This window comes from Coenobita brevimanus, chromosome 24 (genome assembly GCF_032717465.1).
Source record: "Coenobita brevimanus isolate Jiangsu-jjx chromosome 24, ASM3271746v2, whole genome shotgun sequence".
Classification (NCBI taxonomy): domain Eukaryota; kingdom Metazoa; phylum Arthropoda; class Malacostraca; order Decapoda; family Coenobitidae; genus Coenobita; species Coenobita brevimanus.
The window spans coordinates 53,978,250-53,998,709 of record NC_136977.1 but is presented as its reverse complement, the minus strand read 5'-3'; the positions used below and the strand labels follow the sequence as shown (position 1 = coordinate 53,998,709).

The 20,460-nt window shown below is 42.5% G+C and overlaps 1 protein-coding gene across 3 annotated transcripts in view; it reads left to right on the top strand.

Annotated features, from left to right (window-relative positions):
• Positions 1-20,460, top strand: part of LOC145393507 (tyrosine-protein phosphatase non-receptor type 2-like) — a 568,853-nt gene that overhangs the window by 61,847 nt on the left and 486,546 nt on the right. The gene's annotated exons all lie outside the window — the stretch shown is intronic.

The following is a 20,460-nucleotide window of genomic DNA, read 5'->3' as shown; positions in this document are numbered from 1 at the left end:
ATGCAAATTTAAATCCTGATGTAATGATCAAAAATACTCTTTCCACTGCATTGACAAGTTTTCATTGTGTTCTAGCTGCCATAAGATATTTTTATGCAGTTCATGAAGGATCACACTGACTGAGGGAATTAAATACAAAATTGATTATTCTCCATACTGTGTTGATTTTTAAGTTTTTCTCCTTGCTACCACCAAATGATTGTGTGTTGCTCAAGAACAACCTCTTGGTGTAGTAAAGGAAAAAAAAAGAAAAAAGGATGGAATATATGTTGCTTGCATAGACTTGGTAAGATAAGAAAGAAGTTGGTACTATTCCATTGCATATACAAGGGCATTTTCATTACTTTCCTCCATGACCTTTCATAATCATCTGCTGATTGGAAAACATACCATGCCTCTTTTAGCTTTGGAATATTATCCAGCAGAGGAATGTGAGACTTGGTAGTGGTGAAATACTAGACAAACATTTGTCCCTGACTGTGCATGAAAGCTGTGAAGAAGGAAAGTTTCTTGGTCATGGTGAGGGAGAGTTGGTACTTAATGTCGAATGATCATGTACAGAGAGAATTTATATCACTGGAGGAATGCAAAGTGTAATTGGATGTATAAAAGCCTGCGTTGCTTAGAGGCAAAGCAGGGATCCTCTCTTTGGTTCAGTGGTAACGCGCTCATGTACGGAGTATGAGGGCCTGAGATTGGATCGTGGCCAGGACAACATGATTATTTTGTTACGTTTCAGTTTGGTTATTACAAAAGGACATAGGTAACTATGTTTGAAGCCAGGAGGAGGCATGGAAAGTCAGGAAGATTGCAGTGCTCCCTTAACATCCACAGGGGTTAGGTAACAAGAGACACCTGTGTATGTTAAAATTCCTTGGATGTCTGCTGCCCCCTTAAAAACATCCCTGGACCCCCCATTTCCAGATATAAATAAAGAAAAACCCTGTGTGCATGTTTACAACCACTTCATTTAATACAAAAACACTAAAAAAGTTAAAAATAGTGAATACTTCTGGATGGCCTCTTTTGACTCCTCGTCCCAGTTCCCTCCTCTAGCCTCCACATCATCAACACAGCCGACAACAAAAACAAATGTTCCGTGAGTAATGGCACCCCCCATTTCCTGTGTACTGTACATCCACCTAGGTCCCAATTAGCACGTGATCAAATAGCATGATTCCTAAATAGTGCAAGCTCTCTAATATCCACAACATCTGAAATTAACATTGCTGGTGAAGCCCTCACAGCAGAGATGTGATTACTGCAGCGTTTCGTTTCATTTAGCTTTTAAAGGCTCCAACATGCTTGCAAGCGTCAGCCTTGATCACCTAATGGCGGCTTTCCACGCTGCACGATCCATCGCAGCCTCCCTGTCCAGTCCCTTAACCCTGAGGTCACACTTAGTGACCTCGTCCCATGTCTTTCTCGGTCTACCCCTCATAACCCCACCTCCAATATTAACACTTCTCACCTTCCTCACCCAATTATCATCCCCCATCCTCTCCACATGTCCAAACCATCTCAATCTACCTCTCCTCATCACAACACCAATACACTCCAGTCCCATCCTACCTCTCAACTCTTCCATCGTAAATCCAGCCCCCCCAGACCTTGCACGCAGGGACGCACTACACATCCACCTAATCATTGTCATTTCTGTACGTCTGAGCCGGCGAATATCCTCCTCCTTTACTGCCCAGGTCTCACTACCATACAGCATTACACTCCTAACACATGCTGCATACAAAGACACCTTAGCATGTAGGGAGAGCCCTCTCATTGTTAGAAGAGGCAAGAGCTCCCTGAACCTCTTCCAACCACTTCTCACCCTAGCCACAGAGCTAGCTCCAGCCCCACCTCCAGCACACAACATGTCTCCCAAATAACAAAACTCTTCCACACACTCAAGAGATTCACCAGCAAGTTCAATCCTTTCACGCCTGAGAATCTCCACCTGCTTTCCCCGACACGCCGTACACATAAAATCAGCATTATCTCGCAGTCTGCCTCTGATACCACTACATCTCTTGTGCATCCATCTATCACAAACACCGCACAAGATAGCATCTGTCGATTATGCATTACAGGTGAGAAAAGAGGAGGTTATACTGATACCATCAACACCAGAAACATTGCGAGAGCTCTCCATTGTGCAGATCTGCCAAATCTTGGCGTCTGTAGATACCTTCACCCTTTGGCTGCAGCGGCTGTGATGACAACATATTGACCGTGCTCTTTGTGGAGAAATAGGAAAGAAACTGTGTTTTCAACTGTTTTAAACCACGTATCGTTAATCTTGAGAGCTAAAATTTTTGTCAGACAAACGTCAATCTTTCTACTATCATGTGCAGCAAACTGCATATCTGTAAGCACTCCAAACATGGAGAATGATTTGAGAGAATACAAGGTGTGTTTTGACAGACGCAGGAAGTAGCCCAGGGAGGCGGAAATTTCCACCAAACCACGAGATTTATTTTCCATACAAAATAGGGTTACAGCCACATTACCTCATCACAGTAATTGCAATAATAATAAAAATAAAACACTTCTAGCCGGTCTCCTACTATTTTGTCATGATATTCCAGTGTTTATGTTAGACTTTAGCAAAACAGTAACGATGTGAGGAAAATCATTACAAACTTTATCAAACTTCATGAATGACTTTTATTACCACTTGCTTTTATAAAGCTTATTGATATGTCATGATTCATTTCATAGCATAGCTGCACAGTTTGCAGTCACAGAAATGTTCATCAGCTAGCGCGCATAGCATCATGACTTCTCTGATTATTGCAAAAATATCACTAGATCACTTGTATTTTATCACAGTAATTCACTATATAAAATAATACTTTCAGCCAGCCTCATATGATTTCAGTGCAATTTCGGTGAGTATTGCTTCGTGTTATTTACGAGAGGGGGGGTAGCAAACCAGTTTAGACCAGCTCATTGAAGGTATGTGTATGTGTGTGTGTATGTACATATACTATTATTTAGTACTAGGGTAATTGTCAGTCTTTAAAAGTTTAGCCACCAAAGTTGGAGTCATTCATCCACCAAATGAATTTTTCCCCATAAGTTATGTGTATCAATTAGTGCGATATCAAATAGAGCTCGCTTGCACATCCACCATACAGGCGCGTTAATTGGGACCAAGGTGTCTTTACAGACAATACAGTAATAAGGGCAAGAAAAGCTATAAAACCAGTTAAAATTTTCACTTTACCTGTTCTCGGCATTGGGAGGAGGGTCATAGGTTCATCAGGCGTTTCAGCTGTTACCAGCTGATTTCCGATTAGCCAATGACGGAGGCTCATACACACAAAGCTTTGGTGTGACTAACCAGTCACGGTGCTTTCCCCTTGTATCAGCTGGTAAACATGACAAAGCCCTTTGCCGACAAGATTGCAAAGGAGAACATGGAAGACAAGAAATACTCCCAGCCCACCCTAACTTTCCCCTGATGAACTAATGGCATTAATAAATGAAGGGGCCAAAAGGAAGAGTGTTATACATGATTCACTGGATAATGCCATCACTAAAACAGCCATGAACTGTGCCTGGGATAATGTTACATTTGCAGTGAACAGTGTCATCAGAGTTCAACAAGATAAAATGCTGTAGTGAATCCAGTCCCGGTGCTGTATCCACCCGCGGATATTTAAAACCGTGTATGTTAAAAACATGGATGTTAAGGGATGGCTATATATGAAAATGTAAGTGAATGTGTGAGGAATTGTCAAAGGATAGATTCGATTGGATGAATCATGCAGAGATACTGGTAAAAAAAAAAAAAAAAAAAAAAAAAAAAAGCATCCCTAGCATCACCTCCTACATTTGCCTTCCTTTAGTGCAGTATAAATCTTCACTCAGTAGGAGCCTTGACTAGCCAGCCTATGATTGGAACCAAGCACATGAGTTGTAGGGAACATCTAAAAAAATCACAATATGAGTCAAAGGGAGCTGATTGGTCCCATAGCATTTTTTTTTTTTTTTCTCTCCACGAAGAGGGAACTGGAGTCTGGAAGGCTGTAAAATTGTCCGTTCTAAAAAAAGTAAAATAAATAAAAATAATTAAACAAAAAGAGCTCCAAATTCTTGATCCACTCAGTTTGAGATGCCTAGACACACTGCGCTTAAAGACTGGAAGTCGTAGGCAGAAAAAAATACAGACAAGGGGAGACAGTTTCAGAGTTGACCTGTTGCATGCATGAATGACTGGGAGTATTGGTTAATTCTTGCATTAGAGAGTTGGATAGAAAAAAGAGTGAAAGGTTGCTGCCAGACAGGCGCTACATGCCTGCCACGATGGAGGAAGGATGCAGGCAAACAGTTCATAAACGCGGTGGCTATTGGAGTGACAATAGAACAGAGATAAAGATGCAAAACTCCAGTGATGGGAGAGAGAGCTAGAGATTGAAGGGAATCAGAGGAGGAGAGTTAATGAGATGAAAAGCCTTTGATTCCATCCTGTTGATGTGAGGAGCCCCCCGCACATGAAAGTTGTATTCCACACAGGGAAGAATAAAGCCCCCGTACAGTATAAAGCCATCAGCAGTGTCTGGATAAAGAAGACCTGAGGTTAGCTTAACCCCCCCATCCCGATGTTTTCTGGGCAGTGGTACGCCCCAGTCCAGACATTTTTGGACCCTTTTTTTTTTTTTTGGCTCAAACATCCGCTTTTGGTGAGAAACCGAAAATTCATAGAGAAATCACTCACCTGAGGTTTAAAATACTCGATCCAGGTAGGAGTACCTCCTTACCTTACATGGTTTTCTATCAGGCTGGCTGCAAAGAAAATGAGTTCTATGGGAGGATAACTATTCCACACCACTCATAAACGGTATTTATTTATGTATTTGGTACGAATTTATATGTAGTACGAGAGTGTATTGGTTTTCAAACATTTTTTTTTTTTTAATGTGTCTGACTCTGGGCAAAGGCTTCATGGCCTATTTCTCGGAGGCAGTGACCTATCCCAAGGCCCAGTAGTCCTCCTACACCTCCTAATGTCAATGTAGGCATTATAAGCATTGTTTCACTCACTAACTCATCACCATTCCTGACCTTTTTTTGCCACATTACCTGATCATCATTTCTGACTGTTTCTTCCTCTAATGTTTGTCTTCCACATTGTCATCGATTGGGGAATCACTCTGGCCCTGAATTTCGTACCGTGGCATGACATGGCTTTACTGGCCAGGTCACTGATAACAGGTGCATTGCTGAGAAAAGGGCATGCAGGGGGGGGAGGAGGTCATGCTGGGTAAGGCATTGTCCCTGCCTGGCATCTTGTAGAGGAAGTTGTCCCGTGTATACGTGCCTAAAATCACTCGAAAATTGAAAATTGTGCAAATTAAATTGAAAATTGTGCAAATTAGGGACCTTGCAATGTTGCCGCGTTAATTTACGTCTCCGGGATATGAGTGCATATCATGTGAGGACGTGAATTCACGTCTCCGGGACGGGGCGGGTTAACCTGCCCAGTGCCATTGATGCAGTTGTACATCGGCCCCTATATGCGCTGACAGTGCCATTGACGTGCATGTACGTCTGCAGTTTCATATATTTGCCAAGGCGCCCAAAAATCGGCTGGGATATTCCCGCACCTCTCTAGGCCTTCCTATATCATCTGTGTACCCAACAAGAGTGTTTTTGGCTCGAATATCATAATTACCGATGATGAAAACGAAGATCTCCTACCTCAAATTGGTGGGCGTTGGAGGCGGCCGATAAAGTCTATGGGCGTTACTCCAAAGTTTTCACCCACCTGGTCAGGGAGAATCGACCCCAAAATTGACCTAAATGGCTTCTGTGAGTGCTTTTATGGTTGTTCTCCATGTTTTCTCATCATTTCTAACCTATCTAGCAAAAAAAAAAAAAAAAGTTGAAAATTAGCTGGCACCACGGTATTTGTCTTCTTAGTATAATAGGAAAAGTGTATGGTAGGATACTTATTGACAGAGTTAGAGAAAGAACAGAGAAATTAGTTGGAGAAGAACAGGGAGGCTTTAGGAAGGGAAGAGGTTGTGTAGATCAGATATTCATTCTTAGATCTTTAGTGGAAAAGTTTCTAGAGAAGGGAAAGAAGTTGTATGCGGCTTTCATGGATTTGGAGAAAGCATATGACAGGGTGGATAGACAAGGATTGTGGAAAGTGTTAAGAATATATGGAGTCGATGGGAAGTTGTTGAATGCTGTGAAGAGTATGTACGATGGTACGAAGGCTGCAGTGCGTGTGGATGGTGAACTAAGTGAATTTTTCTCTTTGAATGTTGGGTTGAAACAGGGATGTGTCATGTCTCCATGGTTGTTCAATCTGTACATGGATGGGGTAATAAAAGAGGTACAAGGTAGGGTAGTGGATGTTGGCGTGGCCCTGGTGAGAGAGGATAGTGTTTGGAAACTCCCTGGACTGTTGTTTGCAGATGATACTGTGTTGTTGAGTGAAAATGAAGGGGAGCTGCAAGACTTGGTGGATGAGTTTGGGAGAGTGTGTAAGAAACGGAATCTAAAGGTGAATGTAGGGAAGAGTAAAGTGATGGTCTTTGAGAGAGGTGAAGTCAGTGAATGTTCAGCTTGGTTGGATGGTGAGGAATTGGAAAATGTGAGTACGTTTAAGTACTTGGGTAGTGTGATGAGTAAGGATGGAGGTTTGGAGGGTGAAGTTCTTGAAAGGGTACAGCAGGGAAGAAAGGTTGCTGGTTCTTTGAAAGCAGTGATAAGAAACAGGGAAGTGAGCTTGGGAGTGAAAGAGTTACTACATGACAGTATTGTGATACCAACTCCAACGTATGGAAGTGAAGCTTGGACGTTGTTGGAAGGACACAAATCAAGAGTGAGAGCAGTGGAAATGAGTTATTTAAGAGGAGCCTGTGGAGTCACATGGAGAGACAGGCTGACAAATGAGGATATAAAGGAGCGTTGTGGTGTGGATTTGGATGTGATAGGAAGCATTATGAGGAACACACTGAGGTGGTTTGGCCATGTGGAGAGAATGGAGGGTGAAAGACTGACGAAGAGAGTGTATGTGAGTGAGGTGGAGGGGGGAAGAGGGAGGGGGAGGCCGAGGATGAGATGGAGGGATGGGGTAGAGAGGTATATGAGAGAGGGGGGGTGTGAGTTGGGAGCAGGGCAGTGAAATGGCAGGGGACAGGGCGACTTGGAGGCGATTTGTTTGTGGCCACCCCAAACGGGATTGAGGCGTCTGGCAATAGATAGATAGATAGATCACGGCTCCATCAGGGTCCAAAATCTGCTGGCACTCGACGGGTTAATGCACCTAACCTCGTGGAAGCAGATTTTGAAAGAGAGATAATGTGATCTTTCCTTGAGAAATCCTTTGAGAATGAAGTCCCAAGGATGATAAGAGGTGCTAACAAGGCTGAGTTGGATATAGTTGAATACTAAAGGATACTCCTGTAGAAGACTTTGATGAGCTGAAAGATATAAGAACTGGGTTTTTAACCTGCTAGATGCTGGGTATATTTCAGTGTGGCCATTCCCTCCCTACGAGCATTTTTCCCAAAATGGCCTGTTTTCAAACCTTAATATCTCAGAAACTATAGCCATTAGGAAAACAAATTAAAGACCATATTACTCACCAACTTTTCTTCCTGCGAATGAAAACATCCCCAGGTCTGCAGGTCGTCACTTCGCAGAGTAAGGATTCTAAGAAGAGTAACTTTGGGTTCTCAAACCAGGATGTACTAGTGCGTGTGCTGGTGGCCCCGACTTTGGCTTTGCTCTCAGTGTGGTAACTTTTCCACTGCTAGATAAACTAGACACAGTGGTGTCCAAGGCATGCCCTATGGCACTATCACTGAGCTCATTCCTAGTATCCTTGGAAAGAGGCTTGGCAGAGGTGGATGATGCAAGGGGTCAGCGTGAGGTGGGAATGGAATTGGATGAGGAGGTTTCAGAAAACATCGTTCAACACCTGGCAAAGTGACAGAGAAGACTGAGGTACCCGTCTGTTGGGTGGTGGGAGTCTCTCTCTACCCTTTGGCAACAAGCTTACATGGCTTCCACTTCAAACTGTGGCATGAAAACAATTGCGGTTATTGCTGACACCTGGAGACCTCTGTCCACTCTTTTCACGTCAGTCCATACAGACACCTGGCGCGTAGGGGTTAATGCATTAAAAACAGCAAGTTTTCTTGTATCCCAATGAGAAATGTGAGCAGAGTCAGACATTGGGTGTGCCTTTGTTTGTTAAGTAAATTGCTGTGATGGATGCTGTGAGAGGAGGGTGAAAAGGTGAAGGGTGGGGTCATCAGCATACGAGTGGATTGGGTTAGATGTACAGCTTAAGAGCTTCTGTCATTTATGAATAGATGGAAGAGAGTTGGTGAGAGGACAGAACCTTGAGGAGCACCACTGCTGAAGATTGGTGGCTACAACAGCCATTATTGTAATAACCAGAAAGGAGACTGGAGATGAAGCCACAGTTAGAAGGATAAGAAACTGTTGCTGGGCAGTTTGAAACATGCCATGATTTGTCATTAAGGGAGGGACCTTGGCATTTTGATTATCTTATTTAGCCTATAAACAGAGGCTTAGGGAAGTCTACTGTGTCCCTAGTTAAGTGGGGAACAGAGGCTTAGGGAAGTCTACTGTGTCCCTAGTTAAGTGGGGAACAGAGGCTTAGGGAAGTCTACTGTGTCCCTAGTTATGTGGGGAGGGAAAGCATATTTACATTTCTCCAATTGATTTCTTGGTCATTCTTGATCAGAGAGTTTGATAAATATAGTTTAGCTGTTGCAGTGCCCTGGAATTATGAATTGTTCAGGAAGAGGCATTTCGTTGTTGATCAGTTTTATGAGTATGAAAGTGAGCGTGCCCATTTCACAAGTTGCCAGTTCAGGAAATCATTTGTGGCCCCTTAGTAGTTCAGTGTCACAGTGGGGATCTGCTGTATTGGAGGATACCAGCAAAAGAAGGGAGGTGGAACACTCACAGGATGCTCACCCCTCACTGCCCAAGACCTCTGAATTAGCAGAAATATTCACATAGATGAAATGTCAGTAGCTGTAGGTACAAGGGCACCACCAAACCACTTTCCTACCAGTGCCAACAGGGCAGTGTATTGAGGACTTGAAATGCTGTGATGTCATTGCATCACTCAGCCACTAATATAGACACACTGACAGTTAGAGGCACCAGGATATCACTGGACCGCTTACCTGTCAGTGCTTACGCAGGTGACATGTTGACAGATGGAGGAGATGGGACACCATGAGATCACTTTCCCACCAGCAGAGAGCTGCCACAGTGGCAGGAAGGACCCACACCAGTGGCCTCCAGCTTGCAGGGGTGGGGAGAACCTGTGGAGCACACCCTAACTACAGGTTAGCACCAGTAAACAAAGCACAGGAGGAGCAAAGAGAACAAGGAAAGTGAAGAAGATGAATAGAAGACAACAAATACTGAAAACAAAGACAGTGTGGGTGTTGTGCATTAAAAATAGTAAAGTGCCCATAGGAAGACCACCCATTAAGGAAAATGACAAAGAACAGATGAGACTTATGGATGATCCATGTTGGCTCTAGTAATCCAAGAATACAGGTTATCCCTTAATTCACGTGAAATTTTTTCACGTGATTTTGGTTATCCACGAATTTTTTTGTATAATAATTAAACATAAAATTATAGTATTCAAATAAATAATTTTAATATATGAGGGAAATAAATAAAATATATAAATGCCAACCCGTTGCCCGTGCATGTACAGTCGGCAAGATTTCCGACTGGACCACCTGGTTGCAGGATTTGGCTAATGTGGCAACAGCGCGCCCGTGTGTGTGTGTGTGTGTGTGTGTGTGTGTGTGTGTGCCCGACATTTTTCCGAATCGCTAAGCTTCATCCTTCGAATTATATTATGTGGCCATTGTATTATGCTATGATATAGGCTAATAAATATTATGTGATTGGGATAATGGGCTGTGCACTGTACTATTTGTAGTCTGAATTATATCAAATAATTCCCTTGCCTTGCAGCATGAACCACGATACAGGTTGAGTTGTGGTTCAGAAACAGAGGGCAAGTTCACCCAGAAATGGTGCGATGTAGGGGGAAACGGGGAGTATGGGAGTGAGCGCCCAACAGTTATATATTCTTAGTCATTACAGTATAGTTATCAACGTATCAATGTTATCCTATGCCCAGATTGATGATAAACCTATTTACTTTTATTATCTTTATATAGACCCGATTACACACTAGGATACCCCCTCCCTAGTTAGCGGAAAACATGCCCTGCTCCACCGCCTCGACTCTCTCTCTCTCTCTCTCTCTCTCTCAACCTCCTCAGCTGGCTATCAGTAGACACACACACACACACACACACACACACACACACACACACACATTATCAGTTTGTGCTAATGCGTAATGACGTTCCATTTAGTATGTTTACCTAAAATTTAATACTGTGTCAAAATACAAGTGCAACACATAACCACCTCACATGGCGGATTACGTTAACCAGTAATCAATACTTATTTTGCATAGTTTATGTTTCATGAATAGTCATGGGGTAGCCAGACCCACACTGATATTTTCGTTAATGCTAAAGGTAATCGTGTGTTCAGTGGCGGATATCAGTTAGTGGGGAGGTGGCCGCTGACACCTCCAATCCTCATAGCTATGGTGGTGAGCTGTAGTGTCACTGAAGAGGTTCCTGTTCCTCCAGTTATGTCAATGATTAAACTTAACATACTGATGAACAGCCATTTCTTATGAAAAATACAAACAGCCTATATGGAACTATGAAGTATATTGTGGGAGCTTTCCAGCTCTCACGCACCAGTCACAGTCTTGGTCCTTTGTTTCAGTATTGCCAGCCTGACAGTGTGCAGTGTTAATGAACATGCTATTAATATTAGTTCTACATGCTTATTTACATTTAGAACAACAGAATTCAAAGCAGGATTTCATTCAGTACAAAGAATGCCAAATACAGCATGTGTGTGTGCGTGTGGGTGTGGGACAATACATATGGTGGGGGTGGGAGGAGTGTAGTGAGTATGAAATGTGTGTCATAATGGTAATATGGGTGTGTGCATACTCGGCTAAGGACGTCCAAGACTGATATGTAATCTTTGCCTTTAACACTTGATGACACACACTTCAGTATTTATTTAGGTTCTGTTTATGAATTTGTAGCATGTTACATTATTATATTATTATGATTATGTTTTGGGGGTGAAACCTGAAACAGCATATGAAGACAAACACTGAAATATATATATATAAAAATGCATTATGTGTGGCAAAATACATGAATAAGAATATTTCAGGAAGAAATATTACCGTATTATAACATGTTTAAATACGTTGTAGGTGCAGCGATTCTTAAGCTTAGATTATCGGATTTCCTTTGATCAGTATGTTACGTTATACTCTAGCTTTGAGTTATGTTATGTATTGTATTATAAGTGATGTCATTGTGGACGTGTGGACGTTCACTTAAAACTACATCGAGCAGACAGCAAGTGCAGTTGTTAGTAGTTTACCCGTATTTGTTATTGATCACACACTGACCAAGTTATTCCTGAGTAATTTTTAAAAATCTTTATCACGACTGGAAAACAGCACCTTAGGCATGTGAACAGGTGGCAAGATGTCTAGCGAGTTGGCAAAATGTCTGGAGAGTTGTCATTGTGCCAATCAAGAAAGCTTCATATTTTAATGGAAAAAAAACTGCAATTGTAACAAGAAAGTTGCGTTAAGAAATGTACATAAACGTCACTAATTTCTGTATAAGTCCACGTAATAAAAATCATGTCAGTGAGCAAAATGTATAAGATAGTTTCGTATCATTTATATTGTCAGGTAAGTTATAGTAAGTTATAGTAAGTTATTGATGTTACTGTTAGATTGTTATACTGCATGGAATAATATCAATTATAATCAGGGGATAAAAAAAAAAATAAAATTTGTATGGAACTCATTCATTAGTAGGAAGTAACCCACCCTCCTTCTCGATCACCTCTCTCAGTCTGTTTGCATAGAGGCGACATGGTCCGTATGAGCTGTTTCTGGCTTCTGAACTGTTCCCACTAGGCGTGATTGTGGACCAGTTCACACTCAGGCCCCCAACAGTTAACCATAATCCCCCATACATTTTCGATGGGGTTCATGTCTGCTTCTTTACTGAGCCAGTCGAGCAGCTGCAAGTCCTCTCGACCTGCAAACCATTCCCAGACTCTTCTCGCTGTGTGGATGGGGCAGCGGTCCTGAACAAAAATTATAGGGCCGGGAGGAAACGGATAGTTCCGCTCGTGAACTGAGGGGAGGAAAAAAATCCTGCAAAATTTCAATGTATTTTTTAGCAGTGAAACTCCCTTCTATCCTGGTGACGTCACCCATACCATGGATGCACACTCACCCCCAGACATTGCCGGTGACGTGTCCACTTCTGGCCTTCTCGAAGATGTTCCTACGGTCGTAACTGCACGTGAAATGAATATTCATACATCGCTCATATAGTTTCATTTTTAATATCTTTGACGCTTTGGGAAAAACCACCGTTTTTCATCTTAAGGTTCATTATCCACTATTTGTTTGGTATATTTTATGAGGATTGTAAGGCTTAATAAACAGTGATGCAAGTGTTGGTAATATGCGTTCATCTAGACGTATTATTGCTATGAATATCAATTGATCCCTAAATGTTTTTTTTAATAATATCAAAACTTTAGTGATACAGTATAAAAATATGGTCGTTAAAAATATCGTCAGTAAATTTATACATATGCATTAGAATACTGTCGCCTGCAGAAATCTTTTCTGTCATTAAATTTTATGAATATAAAATTCCTGGTAACAGTCATATGAAGAAGACTATCAACGCATCTCTGTACACTGGCCTTTATCTACCTACTGCTCTTCTACACTCTCCAGTGTTTCCTCAACCTGTCTGTTTACCATAATTCTTACAATTCACCACCAAATATATACAGTGTATATATATATATATATATATATATATATATATATATATATTCTGTGTGTGTGTGTGTGTGTTCTCACTTTTACCTGATAACCATACACCCACGCATCACATTAATCAAGAAACTTCATACTGGCTGGGTTATATTCAATAAAAACAGGTGGGCTATCGTGTCATTTACTCATATCTGTTCCAAGTGGCCCAACATTAAAAAAAATATAACAAAAATTCTGGATGTGGTCATTCGGGAGGGTCATACAGTAATCATAAATTATTATCAGTGATAATTTTCAAACTACTATGCGACATAGGGTTTTGGTTTTACACTTGACCACTCTCATTTTATAATGAATTACATTGGCCAGTAAAGGACAGCTGGATTTATAACCACACCAAAAAATACGTGAACTTCGTATCCTATTAAACACTGAACTTGCTGCCTTTTCGAAGTAGTTGACGTGAAAGTCCACTGTGCGAGCCTTCATGACATAGTTAATACAATATATAATGGATATATTGCATAAATCTATGCTCTAGTATAACTTAATAAACTGATCGCTTGGAATCCGGTAAGCTACCATTAAAAACAGATGCTCCTATAGTGTAATCTTATAATGAACATTAAAATAACATTATTTTCTCCTGCAAGAAATAGTTATTCATAAAATATGGATTCCATATCACAATTTTATAATACTTCAGTGTTTGTCTTTATATGGTGTTTCAGGTTTCACCCCCAAAACAAAATAATAATAATATAATAATGTAACATGCTACAGACTTATAAATAAAACCTAAGTAAATACTAAAGTGTGTGTCATCAAGTGTTAAAGGCAAAGATTACATATCAGTCGTGGACTTCCTTAGCCACGTATGCACACACCCATATTACCATTATGACAAATTTCATACTATACTCCCTCCACCCCCACCATAAGTATTGTCCCACACCCACACGCACACACATGCTGTATTTGGCATTCTGTGTACTGAATGAAATCCTGCTTTGAATTCTGTTGTTCTAAATGTAAATAAGCATGTAGAACTAATATTAATAGCATGTTCATTTACACTGCACACTGTCAGGCTGGCAATACTGAAACAAAGGACCAAGACTGTGACTGGTGCGTGAGAGCTGGAAAGCTCCCACAATATACTTCATAGTTCCATATAGGCTGTTTGTATTTTTCATAAGAAATGGCTGTTCATCAGTATGTTAAGTTTAATCATTGACATAACTGGAGGAACAGGAACCTCTTCAGTGACACTACAGCTCACCACCATAGCTATGAGGATTGGAGGTGTCAGCGGCCACCTCCCCACTAACTGATATCCGCCACTGAACACACGATTACCTTTAGCATTAACGAAAATATCAGTGTGGGTCTGGCTACCCCATGACTATTCATGAAACATAAACTATGCAAAATAAGTATTGATTACTGGTTAACGTAATCCGCCATGTGAGGTGGTTATGTGTTGCACTTGTATTTTGACACAGTATTAAATTTTAGGTAAACATACTAAATGGAACATCATTACGCATTAGCACAAACTGATAATGTGTGTGTGTGTGTGTGTGTGTGTGTGTGTGTGTGTGTGTGTGTGTGTGTGTGTGTGTGTGTCTACTGATAGCCAGCTGAGGAGGTTGAGAGAGAGAGAGAGAGAGAGAGAGTCGAGGCGGTGGAGAAGGGCATGTTTTCCGCTAACTAGGGAGGGGGTATCCTAGTGTGTAATTGGGTCTATATAAAGATAATAAAAGTAAATAGGTTTATCATCAATCTGGGCACAGGATAACATTGATACGTTGATAACTATACTGTAATGACTAAGAATATATAACTGTTGGGCGCTCACTCCCATACTCCCCGCTTCCCCCTACATCGCACCATTTCTGGGTGAACTTGCCCTCTGTTTCTGAACCACAACTCAACCTGTATCGTGGTTCATGCTGCAAGGCAAGGGAATTATTTGATATAATTCAGACTACAAATAGTATAGTGCACAGCCCATTATCCCAATCACATAATATTTATTAGCCTATATCATAGCATAATACAATGGCCACATAATATAATTCGAAGGATGAAGCTTAGCGATTCGGAAAAATGTCGGGCACACACACACACACACACACACACACACACACACACACACAAACGGGCGCGCGCTGTTGCCACGTTAGCCAAATCCCGCAACCAGGTGGTCCAGTCGGAAATCTTGCCGACTGTACATGTGTGTGTGTGTGTGTGTGTGTTGTGTGTGTGTGTGGGAGGTTGGTCTCCCACGCGCCACACAGTTTGAATCCGACCCTCCAACCGTGCGTGACTCGTGAATCGTTTTTTATGGCTTATTTTTCTGCCTTCCAGTGATTGCTTGCCTTGTTTGCCTACATGGGTCCTAAGCGTGGTGCTAGTGATGCATGTGGTAACACACCAAAGCGGGCTCGTAAAGTGGTGTCACCGACAGAGAAAGTTAAAGTGTTGGACAAACTTAGAGAAGGAATGTCGGCGAGTGCTGTTGGTCGTATGTTTGGGGTGAATGAGTCAACTGTTCGTACAATAAAGAAGGCAGAAAGTAGCATACGGGAGGCAGTGAGGGCTAGTGCACCAGACTGTGCTAAAGTCTCTCATTATAAGAGAGACAAGCGCATTATAAAGATGGAAAATGCACTATTTTGTGGATGGAGAACTCTCACAAGTGTGGTATACCCCTTGACTCCAACATAATTAAAGAGAAAGCACTTTCTCTGTACCAGACTATGTGTGAAGCTGACGGAGGTGAAGGCACTTCATCAGCTCCTGACACCCCAGTTTTCAGTGCAAGCAAAGGGTGGTTTGAAGAGATTTTCCCTTTGTAACCTCCGCATCTGTGGAGAAAGTGGATCAGCTGATCATGAGGCAGCACGTGACTTCCCGGCTGAACTAAGTGATATCATTAATGAGGAAGGCTACCTGCCAGAGCAGTTCTTCAACATGGATGAAACTGCTCTCTTCTGGAAAAAGATGCCTGCCAGGACCTTCCTCAGCCGTCAGGAGACCCACACCCCAGGATTCAAGGCAGCCAAAGATCGGTTTACGCTGCTGTTCTGTTGCAATGCAGCTGGTTTTATGATTAAGCCAGGCTTAATTTACAGGGCTCAGAATCCTTGTGCCCTCAAAGGAAAAGACAAGAAGCAGCTGCCTGTCTTCTGGATGGCAAATGCCAAGGCATGGACTACCCAGCCTCTCCTGAAGGACTGGTACCACTCCAACTTCTTACCTGAAGTACGTAATTATCTGGGTACTAAAAAAACTTGACTTCAAGGTCCTCCTCATCTTGGATAATGTCCCTGGACATCCACCAGCCCACGAACTTGAAACTGAGGGTGTTAAGATCCTCTACCTCCTCCCTAACACATCTTCATTAATTCAACCCCTGGATCAACGTGTTAATCGAGATTTTAAGGCACATTACGCCAAAAAGTGAATGCAATGCATTGTGGCTAGGATGGAGGATGAGAATAAATCCGTCATGCATCTGTGGAAGGACTACAGCATCGCCGACTGCCTTCAGACGATCAAGGGGGCCTTGGACGAATAAAACCACACACAGTGAATGCATGTTGGAAAAAATTGTAGCCAGAATGTGTTCACGAATTTAAGGGGTTTGAACCTGTCTTTAAAAAATCCACTGCCTCCCACATCGTATCACTGGCACGACAAATTGGTGGGGAAGGATTTGACGATGTGGATGAAAAGGAAGTGGAGGAACTGCTGGAGAGTCACAGAGTAGAGTTGACAAACGAGGATCTGGTGGAGCTGACTCAGTCTACTGAGAAGGATGAGAAGGTCGATGATGGCTCGCCTGCGTCTCAGTTGACGCTGGATAACTTGGCTGAGGGTTTAAGGATGCTGAAGGCAGTAACAGAACATTTTTTACAACCTGATAAGATCCCTTAAGTGTAAAGAACAGGCTGAAAATGCTTTTGCTTGTTACCGCCAAATCTTCAGTGACATGAAACGAGCTGTATCTCAACCTAAAATAACAATGTTCTTCAGCCAGCTTTCATCACGTACATCCCCCAATCAGTCTACAACCCCAGTCATCCAAAGTGACGAAGATGAGGTTGAGGAAGAGAAGGTCGATGATCCATCGACTCCTCCTCCCACCACTCAGTAAATCCCTGCTCCATCACCCACTCTACCACCTGCCAACGCCTGTGTTTGTCAGCTTTCAGTTAGTGTTTTACTTACTTTCAGTAAGTTTTTTACTTATATGAGTTATAAAATCCCCCTGAAAATTAGTTATTAACTCCTCCCACCATGCCTACCTGCTGCCCGTATGCATACGTGTGTGTGTGTGTGGAAGGTCGGCCTACCACGCACCACACAGTCAGTTTGAATCCGACGGTCGAATCGTGCATGACTCGCGAGTCGTTATTTGTGGCTTTTTTTTCTGCCTTCCAGTGATTGCTTGCCTTGTTTGCCAACATGGAGCCTAAGCGTATTGCTAGTGATGCATGTGGTAACACACCAAAATGGACTCGTTAAGTGATGTCGCTGACCGAGAAAGTTAAAGTGTTGGGCAAACTTAGGGAAGGAATGTCGGTGACAATTCGCCGTCAGGACGATTCCCTGTTATTTATTTACACTCTAGTTTATTTAGCAAGTAGGGTACACTAGTTTTTTACTTACATGAGTTATAAAATCCCCCTGAAAATTAGTTATTAAAGTATTAATTAATCAATAATAAGTATATTTATAGAATGACGGGGAATTGTCCAGGGTGCGAATTGTCCTGATGGGGAATCGTCCATGTTTTGACGGTGAATTGTCTCGGAATCGTATGTTTGGGGTGAATGAGTCAACTCTTCATACAATAAAGAAGGCAGAACATAGCATACGGGAGGCAGTGAGGGCTAGTGCATCAGACTGTGCTGAAGTGTCTCCACCTACGCCTGTGAATTGTCTTGGAACCGTATGTTTGGAGTGAATGAGTCAACTGTTCGTACAATATAGAAGGCAGAGAATGTAGCATACTGGAGGCAGTGAGGGCTAGCACACCAGACTGATACTGCCTCCACCTGCGCCTGTGCTTGTCAGCTTTCAGTGGTAAATTTCTTAACATTTTTGTTGTTTTTCATACTTTATGCTAGTTTATTAGGTGTATGTAGTGCATAAACAGTATTATTCAGATGTAATGCACTTAATACACTTACGTAATTATGTGCACAAATGGGCAGAACGTATACTTGAATTTACCACATACGCAAAGGGTCTGGGAACGTAACCCTCGCGTGAATTAAGGGATAACCTGTACATGGAGATAATTACCAATACACACTTACTTAAAGACCAAAGAAAGCCAAATCAAAGAGCCACTTTGTACAGTGTGGGCTGCCCTCTATGTGCTTGGAAGATGAATAATGTCAACATATGAATGACATGCACTGGTATATGATCACAGCTGGTAACCAGGAGACAGTACACGGGGAGCTGATGCCCTTGCTGATTACAGATTGCCGATGTTGTATGGGGAGTTGATGCCCTTGCTGATTTCACATTGCTGATGTTGTTATTCTCTCCCAAATGAAATACATTACCTAAAGTCTTGGCAGTGGCTTGGCAGAAGTACCATACAGAATAGCTCCTGGAGCAATACATTTTGACATGTTATAAATTTAGTTTTTCAGTCCAACTTCAAAGATGTATATCGCTGACCTGGAATCTGTTTGAGATGTATGGTGCAGTTTACAGGTTAGTAGAGTGATGGTGCCTGTCTGGTGACCAGGTGTAATTCTACCTTTCCCAAAGCCAAGGAATTCTCAAACCATCATATTGGGTTTCTGTTTAGTGTTTGTTGTGTCCTGCAGCTGTAAATTATTTGAGAAGGTGGGGTATGCCTTGTTTGGTTTTTAGAGAATGGTGGATTTTTGTCCAACTTCCAGTGTTGCTTGATGAAGATGAGATCCACTGTGGGCAAGATTTCCAGCTTGATTCATCCATTGTTGCTGCATAGGCTTCCTGACAACACAATTTTACAGTACTGTACGGCATACTCTGCTCTTAATTATCTGCTGTCTGGCTACCCAGAACATTTGTTACTGTTGCACCTATCTGATTGGGGGGGGGGGGAAGATGCAGTGCTGTGCCATTTGCTTTAAAGTGTAAGTGAGTGCCTTAATAGTGTATCTGCAGTACTGTACAAGTACCTGATATTGCCTTTTGTCTACTTGTACCATCTCTGCTCTTACTATCCATGATGTACAACATTGTTAAGTGAGCATATTTAGTCCCTAGAAATGCTTCAGAGTACAGTGGAGTCTCTTTTATCCAAAAATCATGGGACTTTCAAAGTTTTGTTTAATCAACTTTTTTGGATAAAAGATATTGTAATAGTATGTAGGATACATGGGAAGTGTATTGTACTCACCCATCACCCATTTCTGGCGACGCCTAGCCCACCACCACCACCACCAGCACCCCAAAAGCCCCTCAGCCATCACCAAAACACTTAATACAGTAATCCCTCTAATATCCGAACACCCAATATCCGAACATCCCCACTAACCAGACATAATCGTCCCGGGATCCAATATTCCCAAAATGGTCCGAAAACCACAAAAAATTTGAAGAAAAAACAAAAAAAAAATTTCCCGCCCGTAATTTGAACCTGGCGTGCGGGGCGCGGGTCAGCTTTGTTGTGGCGCGTCATTCGTCCGACGTTCAATAGAGCGCCGCTGCATCCTCCCCACTTTCCGCCTGTCTCTCGTCGCGAGTGCACGCTCGTCGTCATGGCTGCCCATGTTCTCGCTTTTGTGGTGGTTCCTTACCAGCTGCAGGCACTCCTGCTGCTCTCGGGCCTCTTATTAGTGTGTGTGATGATGGCCCCGCTGCCTGAGAAGAGGAAGAGAGTGGTGTTGACTCTGGAGAAGAAACGGGAGATATTGGAGAAAGTAGATACGGGGTGGTCTTCTTCTCGCATCCTCCGCGAGTTCAACCTGGCCCGATCTACTTTGTTCGATATCAAGAGATCCTGAGACAAACTCATGCAGTACACGGGTGACTTCTAAGTCGAGAAGCAAATGCAACGTGGAGAGGAAGGTGATGTTTACTCCCAAGTTTGCTGCAATGGACCGCTCCACGTTGATTTGGTATCGACAGCAACGTGCTGCTGGTGTGATGGTACGTGGAACGGAGCGGAAGGCTGCTGCTGAGAAGTTCACCAGGCTTCACGACGCCCTAGACTTCAAGGCATTTGAGGGTTGGCTCTTTGCATTCAAGTTACGGCATGGCCTTACCAACCGTAAAGCTCATGGCGAAGCTTTGGACGCTAACGAGGATGGAGTTGACGAGTTTCAGCACAAGGTGAAGGGCTTGATCGACAGGGAGGGCCTCACTCTCGGTCAAGTGTACAAAGCTGACGAAACTGGTTTATTCTATCGCTCTTTGCCAACAAACACTCTAGCCGAGGAGACGGAGAAGCATGTACCTGGCCGCAAGCTCTCCAAGCAACGGATATC